Raw genomic sequence first — 14,100 nt, 5'->3', positions numbered from 1 at the left:
CCCTTCCTAGGGGTGCTCTGGTTTCCCAGTCTGTAAATGGGGACCTTAACAGGGCCTCACTGGGTCTTTGGAAGGATTAAGTGAAGCGCCATCTGGGAAGCACCTGGCCCCAGGGCCTGTACATCGCAGGCCCGCTGATCTCCCTCCTTACTCCTGCTGCTGCCTTCTTTAATTTCATGGCTGTGGTTCCCATCTGCACAGCACTGCCTGGCCTCCCACCCCAGCCCTCAGAGATCCCAGTAGAAGATGCTTTGTCGACAGAGGTGCCCCCCAGATCCCTGGGGGCTGTGGACCTCCCTGTTCACTCAGTCCCAGGATGTGGGCATCTCCAGAGCAGGGCCTTAACTGTCTTGTTCTCTGTGACATCTTTGGGCTAGAGGAGTGCCTGGCAGGGAGCAGGCCCTAATGTCTGCTGAATGAGTTAATTCAGTCACTGAACAAATGGGAATTGTGCACCAGCTTTGTGCAGGCCCAGTGCTGAGGACAAATGCATCTGGAGCACAGGGCTCTGCCCTCAGATCTGATATCCAAGGCTCCCTCTCAAGGACCTGATGCCAGTAAGCCCCCACACCTCTACTGCCCCAAAGTGTGGCTAGCAGCCTTGAAGCCACACTGCATCCCTGACAGTCTTCCCTTCAGCCAAGCCACCCAGAGAAAGATGCTCAGACCACCCTCTCCTTCTGGAACTTTCCATGTGAGCCTAGAGCACAAGCCAAGCCCAGAGGCCTCTCCTGAAGAGTGAGCAGGTTGCTGTCCCTCAGCTTGGCCACCCTTCCAGAGAGCTGTCCTGATACACCTCACTGCTCACAACCTCCTGAAGGAAAACCACAGGCAAGGCAAGTATAGACACGGGCCGAATCTGGGAGGAGCTTCATGCCCACCCCTCAGAAGACCCCAGAGACCCTGCTGTGAACGTGAAAGAGCCAACCAACCACGATGTTGAACTGCTGGAAATGCAGAGGGAAACTGCCCACTTGGGAGGCTGAGGAGGGTTCCATGCACTCGGCTCCTCACCCACGAGCTAATGGGTCCGTCTCAACCACTTAAGCTTATTTACTGACCACTAAAGACTTTGCCCAAAGACTGGAAAAAAGGCTGTGACTGGGTCTTAGAAAGCAAAGGAAAACAAAACAAAACCTTAGCACCAAAATGTTGGAAAGTGTTGTCAAAAGCAGATCGATCAGAAATAAGGAAGAAAGGGGCTCTTAGACAATAAAGGAAGTCAAAGGCAAACTGGAATATGCTTTAAACAAATGTGATATACGGTTTCCAGACACAGTGCCTTGCAGGGGTAAAGGGCACCTGGATTTCCAGTACCAATGGAAGGCGGGGGAGAGGGAGCTGCACAGGGGACCCCGATGCCAGTCTGGCACTTGCAGCCTGGCCTCTGGGCTGGCACCCCAGCCCCACCCACCACCACCTCTCTGGGCCTCGGTTTCTTTTTCTAAAAACTGAAGGCGTTGGACTGGATTATTCTAAACATATTTTGTGGTTCTAAAAACTCTTCTCACCTCCATGTCAATACTTTCAAAACAGAGATAGTCAGTTCTGTCTCCTTAGCAAGCCATCTTCTCAAGGGCTTAGACAGAGTCCTTGTAACCTTGTCAAAGGACCCTGGAAGGTGCAGGATAAATGTTTCTCTTCCTCGTTGCCATGGAAACTTGTGACTCCCACATCCCTGATGCTAGGACAATAGCATGGCAAGGGCCCTGGGTGGTTTGGGTTTGTTTTGTCCATACCCACACTGTGTATACTGAAGAGCTGGCAGAGCTGCAGGTGACACCTTACCAATAGGAGACACTGCTGTTCCTCATTTCATGACCAAGTTTCATTAGAAACTTTGGAATCATGGCAATCATATGAGTAATACGGAGGCTGCACTGAGGGGCTACCAGAATTAGAGCACACTTTGACCCTGAAAACTGATCCCTGATCTTGCCTCTACAAGTTTCCCTTGGCCTGCCCTGTGATTTGGGGGTGATGTTTTGTGATTTTTCCTGCCACCTCTACTGAGATATGCAGTTCAAAAAGGCACCCTCAACAAGCGCCGAATGATACAACTTCATCCCTGTATGACTCTCTCATCACGGCAACACATTAGACTCAGCGGAAATGTGTGTCACACACCAGGTCTTCAAGGACCCAGACAGAAATAGGTACTTGGCAGGAAGGTAGATGGTGGTGGTGCTGTCTATTCAGACACTGGGTTGTCAGAGGGAAAATGGGTTAGAAAATCCTCCCAGCCTATATTAACCCTGTAAAACGCATCCAAATTTCTAAAAGATTTGTGCAATGTTGTGATTCTCTTTTCTTTGATGGTGGTACTTTGGAAAACAGAAATAGAATTACTTAAAGTGATGCTCTCTTGCTCCTATTAAAACAGGGGCAAACAATACACTTCCCTGCACGTCCCACATCTACTTCTCAGACCACAGTGTTCCCCACTGGCTGAGATTAATGGGGATGACACTGTGGCTGCTGATGTTTCTCACTGCCCAACTCTGCACCTACAAGTTCTTTCACCCTCCCTTACCAATCAGCGCCAGCCCAGTGCCCTCTGAATAATTGCCTGTGTTTTCATGCACACGTTAGACCCAGAATCATCCCAACTCCTCTACCTCTCTCCCCTCCCATACCCAACTGGCCACCAGGGCTTCCTCAAACTCCACCTTGATCGCCACTGTTATCATGAAGGTCTCCACCTTCAGTACTTCTCCCGGCTCTTCAAGTGGTTTCCCAGCCAGGCTCCCTGCCTTCAGCCTCATCCCTCCCATCCACCTTCCGCCTGCAGCTGGGGTGATCTTTCTAGACCATAAACCTCGTCATGCCACTTTCTACTTAAAATTCTTCCATGGCTCTCCAAGGCTTGCAGGATCCCGTCTTAATCCATTAGTCTGACACATAAAGCCTTCCTGGGCTGGCACCCCAGCCCTACCCACAAACGCATCTGGAGCACAGGGCTCTGCCCTCAGATCTGATATCCAAGGCTCCCTCTCAAGGGCCTGATGCCAGTAAGTCCCCTTTCCTTACTGGCACACCTCTGCTGCTCCAAAGTGTGGCTAGTAGCCTTGAGGATTCCTTCCTTCAGCCAAGCCCCCCAGAGAAAGATGCTTAGACTACCCTGTCCTTCTGGAACTTTCCATGTGAGCCTAGAGCACAAGCCAAGCCCAGAGGCCTCTCCTGAAGAGTGAGCAGGTTGCTGTCCCTCAGCCTGGCCACCCTTAGCTGTCCTGACACACCTCGCTGGCCACAACCTCCTGCAGGAGAACCACAGGCAAAGCAAGTATAGACATGAGTCAAACCCAGGAGGAGCTTCACCCCCCACCCTTCAGAAGACCCCAGAGACCCCGCTGTAAATATGAAGGAGTCAACCAACCACGATGTTGGATTGCTGGGAACACAGAGGGAAACTGCCCACTGGGGAGGCTGCAGAGGGTTCCACGCACCCGCTCCTCACCCACGAGCTAATGGGTCCATCTCAATCACTTAAGCTTATTTACTGACCATTAAAGACTTTGCCCAAAGGCTGTGGCTGGGTCTTACAAACCAAAGCAAAACAAAACTGTAGGAATAGCCATCATCTCACTCAGAGCTCCCCTCCTTGTAGATCTAGCCTATCCCTCAGCCCCTCTCCCTACCAGATAGAGCAAGGCATGGACAGACGCCTCCGTACTACCATAGCAACCTGGACCTCCTCTCCAGATCACTCCTACTTCCACGTTGTCTGCATGTTTCTTTATATATCTGTCTCCACCCTGTACCATCCATCCCAGCAAAGGCCACAGTGCTGGCACAGGCAATTCTTCAATGAATGAATGAAGAAATAATCACGTGCTTCTCACTTTTCACATGCAAAGAATAATTCCTACCACGTCCTTGTTCCAGAAAACAGTCATGCCAAGCTCAAAGAAGAAGGAACTAGGTGTCAAAAAGAGAATGTAGAGTAAAGAGGTCAAGAGCATTGATTCTGGAGTTAGGCAGTGTGGGTTCAAATCTCTGCTACTTTCTAGTTGTGTAACCTTGGTCACCTCTCTGCGTGTACCACATTTGTGTAAAGCAAATTTCAGTTTGCTTTTGAGTTCCTTTATAGTCTAAGAGCCCCTTTCTTCGTTATTTCTGATCGATCTGCTTTTGACAGCACTTTCCAACACTTTGGTGCTAAGATTTTGTTTTGTTTTGCTTTGCTTTGCTTTCTAAGACTCAGCCACAGCCTTTCTTTCAGCCTTTGGGCAAAGTGTTTAATGGTCAGTAACTAAGTTTCAGTGGTTGAGAAGGATCCATTAGTTCGTGGATGAGGAGCAGGGTGCATGGAACCCTGCAGCCTTTTCCACTGTGTGGAAAAAGAGTGAATGATATGACCTTCCTCACAAGGTTGTTGCAGGCACTAAATGCACCAGTGTGTCTAAAGTACTTGGGAAGGATCTGGTGCATGGAAAGCGCTTGGTCAGTGTTAGTTACTATTATTAAGAAGGCGCCAGCTTCTCGGGTCTTTCTATCTCTGCCACTTAGGGAACAGAGCCTGCCAAATGGTTATAATGTCTTGGATGTTTCTAGAGCCTCATTTCGGAAAGTTGTTGATTCCAGCCAGGCTGATCTGTGACCACTGCAAGTTGTTGGGTGCAGACCCCTCTGAAGGGGTCCTTGAGAGTAAGTAGAATTTGTGGCATAGGTGTCCACTGTCTTAGCTTCATTCCCTCATAGCAGGAATCCTTAGGCCACCTCAGCTGGAGTGACGGGGACGTGGTGAGGACAAAGGAGCCTCAATGCAGACCCACTCTGGAACTGGGCATGCCACCCATTTCAGGTCGGAGATGTCCCTTCTCTGCTACCCTGTCCCCACCGTCCTCACCACCCACCAAGGGCCTGGCTTCTGCACAGGACACCATTCACCAAGTGCTGCTGGAGTCTTTCCCACTGTGGGGAAATGGTGCACGGCATGCCAGGGGCCAGTGTTGTGGGGAAGGGCAGGGCTGCATGGAATGGTGGAAAGGGCCTGGCTTCAGTGCCAAGCACATCAGAGCCTCTGCTCCTCCCCTCGCCACCCACTGACCTGGTGCAAATCCCATCTGCTCCTAGGACCTAGGCTTTTACATCTGCAAAGTGAGGGGCCAGCTAAGATCACTGACTCCTACATCCCATGGCTCGGTGATGTGACTGGGGCCCCGAATGTGCCACAGTGGGTGGGTGTGGTATTGCTCCCATTTCCTCTTCTGGTGCTCTGGGCTCCAATGGCTTCTGGTAATACTTGCTCTTCCTCACACAGGAAAGGCCTTTCCTAAGTCACTTCCTCACTCCAGGCCCAAGCCAAGAAACCTGAACAATAAAAAGCCAGTCCAGTCCTCTGTCACGATAGCCTACAAACTTAATAAAAATGGATTTTTGGGCCCTGCAACAGTGTGCACAAGGCTTCCTCGTCAACACTGAAGGTCCCCAGGCTGTGTCAGCCCCTCCAGAGGCAAGAAATCAATGGCAGATGGGTCTAGCCAGGACCCCATAGGTGTGGGACATCTGGTCTCCTTTGTTCAAGAGAGTATAAATTAGGCCTAGCTCTGGATGGTCGGCCACAGTGGAAACCAAGCACATTGCAATGGACATTGAGGGGACCCAGCCTTCAGTATACACAAGTGGGAGTAAATATGCTCTGGAAGCCAGGAGTGCTAGGTGCTGCTGACTTATATTCAGAAATAGGCCATCCCTGTTATTAATAATGAAACACGCTGATAACCGCTCAGCTCCTGTGTTAGTTCTGTGCTAGTCACTATGCTAAGCGTTTTGGGTACATTAAGTCATATAATTCGTTTATTCAAACGAAAATTAGTGAGCCCTTGGCAGATGCCTGAAGCCATGCTGTGCACTGGGGTACAGTGGGAAGCGCACAGACATGGCTCCTGCTCTTAGAAAGCGAACCATCAAGCATCATAATTCTTTTTTTTTTTTTTTTTAAGTTCTAGGATACATGTGCAGAATGCGCAGGTTTGTTAAATACGTATACATGTGCCATGGTGGTTTGCTGCACCCATCAACCCTTCATCTAGGTTTTAAGCCTTGCATGCATTAGGTATTTGTCCTAAATGCATCACAATTCTTGAACTTGGGTGTGCATGCTATGAAAATCACCTGGCCACACCCTCCAAATCGAATCTTCACTTTCCTCAAGCGCCCCATCTCTAATTCACACTCAGAAACACTGGTCTGGTGCTATGAAAGAAACCTATGACTTTGCTCAGATGAGGAAACTAAAGTCCAGAGAGGCTAAGTAACTTGCACTAGACCACACAACTTGTAAGGGGCACAGTTGGGATAGGATCCCTGCTCTACCTGGTTCCAGAGGCAAAGTTCTTAATTACTACACTACTCTGCCTTCCTGAACCTCACCCAAATAATTACAGAGTATCAGATCATTTCATTCCTGTGCTATCTTTCCAACTACCTAACCATGTGAGGGAGAAAGCATGACTGTCATCCCGTTTTACAGATGATAAAAGGGAGCTCAGAGAGTTAAAGTAGCTTGCTCAAGTTCACACGAATAGCAGGCCCCAGTGCCAAGATTGCAAGTCAGACTTGACCAGTTGCACAGCTTCTGCTTTTTCCACCGTTCCATGCTGCTTCTCTGAATGCTCTTTCATAAAGGTAAAGAGCACTTAGATGGAAAAGGCAACAGCTGAAACCAGCCTTAGTCTAAATAGAAGGAAAAAATGCAGATATTCTGCTAGCAGGCAAGGACTCAGGAAAGAGGCCTTCCTTCTCCCATGGCCTCTGGGTCACCTGTCCCACACCGGGAGCCAAACCCTGTGATGGGAAATTCCAAGCTGCGTGTCCGTGTGCAGCCATGTGAATATATATGCCAACCACACCCACCTGTGGCGGGTATGCAGGCCACATTCAGCTAAGCATGTACACAGTGTATCCAAGCCACACTCCTTGAAATCCTGGCTCATCTCTCAGAAAAAATCACCTTGTTGGCAGGTGGTCCTCCACCATCCCAAGCAGCAGTTGCCACAGGACTAAAAAAAAAAAAAACCACTAAAAAGGGTTTTCCCATCAAAAGAGGTTTTAGCAGCTACAGTGCCTGTGTAAAGGTCAGTCCTTCACTCAGGGGACAGCCAAGCCAGGGAAAGGAACAGAAGGGAAGGCTGGAGAAGCTCCCTGGGGGATGGTATTTGAAATTCTGCATTGTCCTGAGCTACCTGCAGAGATGCAGTGCCCAAGGGAAGGCCTGGATCCCAGGGGGGTGTGGTCATTTTGCCCGCATCAGAATGACAAGCACTTCCATACAGAGCATCAACTAGCATGCAAGGAAAAATGTGGGGTGGGGAGCACATCACAGCACCCCAGAAAAGAACAGACCTAACTTCTCCAGGAGCCGAGACACCCTGGGGAGGTTCCCAGCTTTAGAACATTGGCAAACAAGCAGGACTAGGCCCCTCTTCTCCCCAGCCCCTCAGCCAAGCTGCCACTGTGAATTCCTTTCCCAGGCATCTGTGACACAATGTGAGCCCTGGTATCCCTGAGAAGGCTTACAAGCCCAAAGTGAGCCAGTTGTTTGAGCTACCCTTGAGTCACATCATATTTGGAAGATGGGGTACACAGGGAGGAGACCCAGCCATCCCATCTGCCTTCGTGGACACCTGCTCCACCTCCATGCCCCTGTCAACCCAGCCAGGACCTGAGGCCATCAGGGCTCCCTGTCGCATCCTCCCCATGCACTAGATCCTGCCACTGCTGCCTCTTTATTCTCTCCACTTCTGCCTTCCACTCTCTGTGCCAACCACGCCCACCTGCTGCCTGAGGCTCCGTCACATCATCTCTTGCCTGCACTTGAGGACATCCCAGTGCTCATCATCTCAGAATCTACAATCCTGTCTCTATAGTCCTCAGCAAATCAAATTCTGCCTCTGCAATGCTGTAAAAGGTATGATGGCTCCCATTGCTCACTGGATAAACCCAAAATCTTGACTGCGCCTTCAAAGCCTTTCCCAACCTAGATCCAGCCAACCCACCTGGTGTTATCCACTGTCCACATACTCTGACCTCTAACCATACAAATACACCTATTCCCCAAACAGGCCTTGGTATCTACTGCAGTAGATACCCTGAATGTCGATGATGTCTTCCAGGTTTCTCATCCTTCTCCCTTATAAATTCTCCGAGGACCTGGCACAGAGCAGGCACTCAGATCAATTTTCAGTCAGATGGATGGATGGGTGGGTGGGTGTGTGGGTGGGTAGATAAGTAAGTGGATGGGAGGATGTGTATGGATGAATGGATAGATGGGTAGGTGGGTGGATATGGAGTCTTCTTTTTTTTATTTTTATTTTTTAACTCTTGTCATTTTCATTTCTGATGCCTCTCTGGGAGGCGGACCGCCTGGCCAGACATTTTCAAACACAAACACAGCTTGGCTGCTACTTTTAAACTGATTAATATGAAGGATGCGAATAATAATGCCTATGTTGAAGAGCTGCTGGGAGGATTAAATGAGAAATGTACAGAAAGTATTTAGCCTTGTGCATACACATAGTAGGTGCACAATAAATGATAGCCACTGCTTTGGAACAAGGTCCTAATAACATGTGCATTCCTTTGCCTTCCAATGGGCAGAACCCAGGTCCTCTAACTTCTCCTAGTTCTGGGTGAGACAGATCTTTCCTGAAGGCTGGAGTGAAGGGTGGGGGTGGAGGCGGCCACAGAGGAGCTCCTGACCTACTTCGTGGAAAATCAGGCTCAGGCAAGGCCCCTAGACAGTGAATGATGCAAAGAGCATTCAAAGCCAGCTGCAGATAATAAGGCCCGTGGGACCAGGCACTCGGGGTGGCTCTCTTCAGCATGGCCTGCTCAGCCTGATGCCCAGGGCTCTTTCCCAGCTTCTGGCAATGCCCATGGCCTGGGCCTCTGTGAAGCTGCCAGGCATGCCTCCCTCCCCACAAACAAAGGAAGGCAGCCCCCGTCATCCAGGCTGCAGGAAGCCCCTCTTTGATACCCATTCAGAAAGACATCGAGAGTTAAGACAAACCTGCTCCACAGGACGTGTTTGTCCAAGCAAGCCCCTGCTCGAGACCCTGCTACCATGAATCTTAGGGTTCTAAGCCATCTCCCTGAATCCATACATTCCCTTCTATACCATCCTCTACACTGCAACTGGGGTGAGCAGTATTAACATAGATCTGATCCTATCCCTCCCCAGCCTAAAATTCATTCAGTACTTCCTTAGGAAGTCCAAATTCCTTAGCCTGGCATTCAAGGCAGCCCTTCCAGCCTCTCAGCCTGCCCTATATGTATGCTCTGTCTACCATTCCTGGAACATACCATGCTCCTTCACACTGACAGCCCCTTGCATGTGTCATTCCCTCTGCCTGGAACTCCCAAGTTGCTCAGAGGGTAAATGGCTGAGCCAGGACTCCAGGCCCTATCTTATGACTCTGAGTTCCAAACTCCTTTGGTGGAAAGGGCTTGGGGATTCCAGAATAGTCCTACCTCATGATGTAAGGTGCCAGGACAGACCTTTACCATTTTTCATTTCCCAGATTTTCTAAATGTGCCATCATTTCAAATCACTATGTGACACTGTGTACGGCCAATAGTTGCACAAATAAAGCCAGCACAGGCTGCAATCTGCATCTCCAAAAGTTTGAATGGCTCAGCTGCAAAAGTGAGTACAAGCTGACATTTCCAATCAATCTTGTCCTTGCCTTCAGTTCCAGTGCACTGCATGGGACACCCTAGTGAGACTGCAGTAGGCAGAAGAAAGAGAGAGACAGCCTCTGTCATCCCAAGCCACAAGAAAACATCTTTCCAACACCCATTCGGAAGGCACCAAGCACTAAGACAAAACTGCTCCATCCAACACAAAGACCTACTTGTCCCAGCCAGCCTCTGACCCCTGCCACTGTGCTTACAGGAACCTCTTCATGGCCTCCATGCCCTCTGACATCTGGACCTCCTGGGGTCCCTGGGCCAGACCCTCCCTATTTGCCAGAGGGGAGGTCTCTAAAGGCCTCCTGCCCATCTGCACAAAATCATTCACTCCTCTCCATCAATAATGACTTTGCACATCTAAACAAGTTCTGAATGCAGTAAGCCTCAGGCACACAAGAATAAACACATGCACAATTTATCACTTTTCCCAGCTTGACCAGCTCCACTTTTGTAGGCTAAAAGTTTCTTATCCAAGGCAGTACATGTAAATTCAATGAATAGATCTCTATGCTGATGGCAGAAAATTCAACACAAATACAAACCTTCTTTGCTAATTACAATAGATGTTTTCCTGGTGAACAACAGATGCTTCATCTACACTTTCACTGATACTAATATACTTTATATTAACTGTCATGGCAGAGACTGCTAGCCAGAACACCCAAATTATGGCTGGACATGTGGCTTCCCAGAAAGAAGACTACATTTCCCAGCTTCCCTTAAATTTAGGTGCGCCTATGTAACTACAGTATGGACAGTAGGATGTAAGAGAAAGTGGTATATGTAACTCCTCAGAATTGTCCTTAAAGAAAAGGGATATATGCTTCTCCATCCTCCTTCCTGCTGGCTAGAACGCACACATAATGACTGGAGCTGTAGCAGCCATTTCAGACCACAAATCAGAAAGCTCGGGCTGAGGATGACAGCAACAAGCTAAAAAGGGCCCAGGCCTGTGATCCTGGAAGAGCTAGACCAGTCCCAGATTGCTTAACTCCAGACTTCCTGAATTTGAGAGAGAAATACACTTCTATCTTGCTTAAGCCATTCATTATACTGTCCCTGCTGCTAAACCTAATTCTAACTGATATGGCTGATGACCTAAAAAGGCTTGGTCTGCACTTCTAGGCATCTTCATCTATATCACTGCCAAGCACTCCTCATGAGACCATTCTGTCCCACATGCTTGGGGCTGCTTCCATCCAAATGGAATAATTGGCCCCAGTCCTTTGTAAGAAGTCGGCACTGGCACAGGCCACCTTGGTCCTTAAGTCCTTCTGCACCCTTTTATCTGGCCTGACCTTCCAGTCTGATTTCCACTGGCTAGCGTTTCTGGCCTACAACTCTTTCCCACTATCCCCATTTCCTCTCCCACATTGCATACAGGTGGTGTTTATTTCAAGTAGTGTTTTCTAGGTAACCTTCTTTGAACTGCTCTAGCTACAACCCTAGTGGCTGGGCTGGGACCCTAAGCATTGCCCTCCCCTGCCCTGACACTCTGGAGGACAGCCTAACCCACTCAAATATCCTTGTAGACTTGCTCCCTTCCTTATTCAGCCTATGCCTGAAGAAGGGTGGAGGAGGGGAGGAAGGCATGCTGGGGAAACAAAGTCAAGGGCCTGTCCTGATTGATTTGCTTTCTCAAAAAGCCAAGCTGCCAGCCACCCAGATCTGGCCACTGGACCCTACTGGAGCTGAGGAAGGCTCACATTATATAGTGGCAGATGCCATTGAAAAGGCAGCCTGTGCCTCCAGGACAGGACTCCGATGGCAGCTCTAGAGAGCAGAGAATCAAGCAGCATTACAGGGTGTTACAAACCAATGCATCCAGCAGGTAAGACACAGGGGCAGGGACTGCTCAGCTCTGAGCTCCTGCAGAAAACAGGCACCAGTTGTCCCAGTCCAGGTGGAAACACAGGGTACAGTGTCTAGACCACAATGATAGCTTACAGCCCACCCTGGGATCTAGTCTCCTGGATGAGCAGGTTGATAACGCCTCTTCTCCAAAGGCTTCCATGCTTCGGACCTCTCAGAAAATGATGCAAGGGGATTTCAAGGCAGTCCCATTCCCACAGTTTTCCAACTAGACACATTGATTTTTTTTAGCACTCTGCAGTTGCGGAATCTTGGCCAACTCTTGTGCCATGTGAGGCCCAGAACTGTGTAACCCCCACCCCCAACCATTGTCACACAGGGCTCTTCTGAAAGCCTTTTTTTTCTCTCCTCACCATCTGCCTCTTTCTAATTGGCCATAATTTAGAAATAAAGCATTTCCGAAGTTTCCCTAGATTCTCAGATTACAAGTGCATAGGATACTCACTGACACAGACAGGTAAGGACCACAGGAGTCCCATGCCATGGGAGTGTACTGTCTGGAGCAGCACTATCCAACAGAACTTTCTCTAATGGAAATGTTCTAGATCTGCGCTGTCCAAGATGGTAGTCACCCAGCCATATGTGGCTCTTGAAATGTGGCTAGTGAAACAGAGGAGCTAAGTGTTAATTTTCTTTAATTTCACCTAATTTAAAAGTAAACAGCCATATGTGTCTAGCAGCTACCATCCTGAATACTGTAGTTCCAGGGGAGTTACACAATTAAGCGAATAGTTGTCTTCATAGAGATTTAATTGTTATTGCAATAAGCAGCATGGAGAGGAAGAGGAACACACAGTGAGGTGTGCAATGGGGGAATTTCACTTTTCCTGGGGGAGATGCAACATCACTCTGAAGCAGTCACATTTTAGTGGGTGATCCAACTTTGGATACAAAACTGAAACTCTATACAGGACCAAAAAAAAAAAAAAAAAAAAGACCAAAAGAAAATAACCTAAAACATTTTTCAGATACTCTATAACAAGTTCACTTTATTTATATAAAGAATAAACTTCTTTTACGTGGGTCAGCACAATACTCTATATTTCTCTCTGAGGAAAAGTAAACTAAATAAAGTTGCTATCCACTTATATGTGGGCCACACCTGATTTTTTTTCTTATGCAACAGAGATCTGTCATAGAACAAGGTGTTCTTCACCCTCCCCTGAAGCAAAAAGGACAAGTTGGCGTCAAGACCACTGCCTTAGCCTGCCCTCTTCAAACCCCATGACTTCTCCTCCACAATTAGAACCTCTAGTGCTTCAAGTATACATATGTAACAAACCTACACGTTATGCACATGTACCCTACAACTTAAAGTATAATAATAATAAATAAATTTAAAAAAAAAAAAAAAAAAAGAACCTCTAGTGCTTGAGGTCATCTCTGAAGTCATGGAGTGGAAACAGATTCCCAAAGCCCAGAAATTTCCAAGGTCTTTAGCATCTTTGAGCTTCCTTGAAATCAAGGGTACAGTGACCTTAATTTCAGACTGGGTGGCTGTGATAGCTTACTCCCATGGAGAGAACAAAGCAGGCGAAGGTTTTGGGAAAGTTGGTGAGAGCCAACTGGCAGAGCCACCAGGTTACTGCCCATTTCTTGGGCTGCAATAAGAATTTTAGAAAGGAAAACTGTCTCACACATCCATATGAAGAGACCACCAAACAGGCTTTGTGTGAGCAACACGGCTGTTTATTTCACCTGGGTGCAGGCGGGCTGAGTCCGAAAAGAGAATCAGCAAAGGGTAGTGGGATTATCATTAGTTCTTATGGGTTTTAGGATAGGCAGTGGAGTTAGGAGCAATGTTTTGCAGGCAGGGGGTGGATCTCACAAAATACATTCTCAAGGGTGGGCAGAATCACAAAGAACCTTCTTAAGGGTGGGGGAGATTACAAAGTACATTGATCAGTTAGGGTGGGGCAGAGACAAATCACAGTGGTGGAATGTCATCAGTTAAAGCTATTTTCACTTCTTTTGTGGATCTTCAGTTGCTTCAGGCCATCTGGATGTATACGTGCAGGTCACAGGGGATATGATGGCTTAGCTTGGGCTCAGAGGCCTGACAAAAATGATAATGTATTCACTGAAAAGAAGAAAAAGGAGAAAGCAGCCACAGGCCCTCTGGAGACGCAGGTCTTCAACAAGAGGCAGGGTTTCCAGGCAGTGAGCCATGCATGTGAGAATTGTGGTCACCCACTCCCTCACTTGCCAGGCCAAAATGTGGAAAGGAGCCCAAGACCCCCAAAAAGCTAGAAACTCCTCCAGCTGTCCTCCCGCCCCCTTCTTTCAGACATCCACATTAGCACTCATCATGTTGTACCAAAGTTATCTTTGTCTGCCTTTACCTTCTCAAAAAGACCAAGAGCTTCTGGAAGGCAGGCCCATTTGATACCTCCCAGCATGGGGCCTGGGGGACAACAGGTGTGACAATTGGCTATTGAGTGAATGCAAATGGCATATGGGCAGCACAGTTTTCATATCCCAGCCCAGCTTCCTAATGGCCATGAAACCCTGGGCAAGTTACTTAACCTCAGC

General features: G+C 48.4%; 1 protein-coding gene and 1 long non-coding RNA gene across 8 annotated transcripts in view; one reads left to right on the top strand and one right to left on the bottom strand.

The window, feature by feature from the left end:
- GALNT18 (polypeptide N-acetylgalactosaminyltransferase 18) overlaps positions 1 to 14,100 on the bottom strand; it is a 362,102-nt gene that overhangs the window by 276,476 nt on the left and 71,526 nt on the right. The window lies entirely within an intron of this gene.
- Positions 8,292 to 13,192, top strand: LOC144334304 (uncharacterized). Its single transcript, XR_013404014.1, has 2 exons — positions 8,292 to 12,822; positions 12,937 to 13,192. It is a non-coding gene; the product is annotated as an uncharacterized LOC144334304 (long non-coding RNA).

The sequence above is a fragment of the Macaca mulatta genome, chromosome 14 (genome assembly GCF_049350105.2).
Source record: "Macaca mulatta isolate MMU2019108-1 chromosome 14, T2T-MMU8v2.0, whole genome shotgun sequence".
NCBI classification, from domain to species: domain Eukaryota; kingdom Metazoa; phylum Chordata; class Mammalia; order Primates; family Cercopithecidae; genus Macaca; species Macaca mulatta.
Note: the sequence above shows the minus strand (reverse complement) of the source record. Positions and strands in the feature narration are given on the sequence as shown.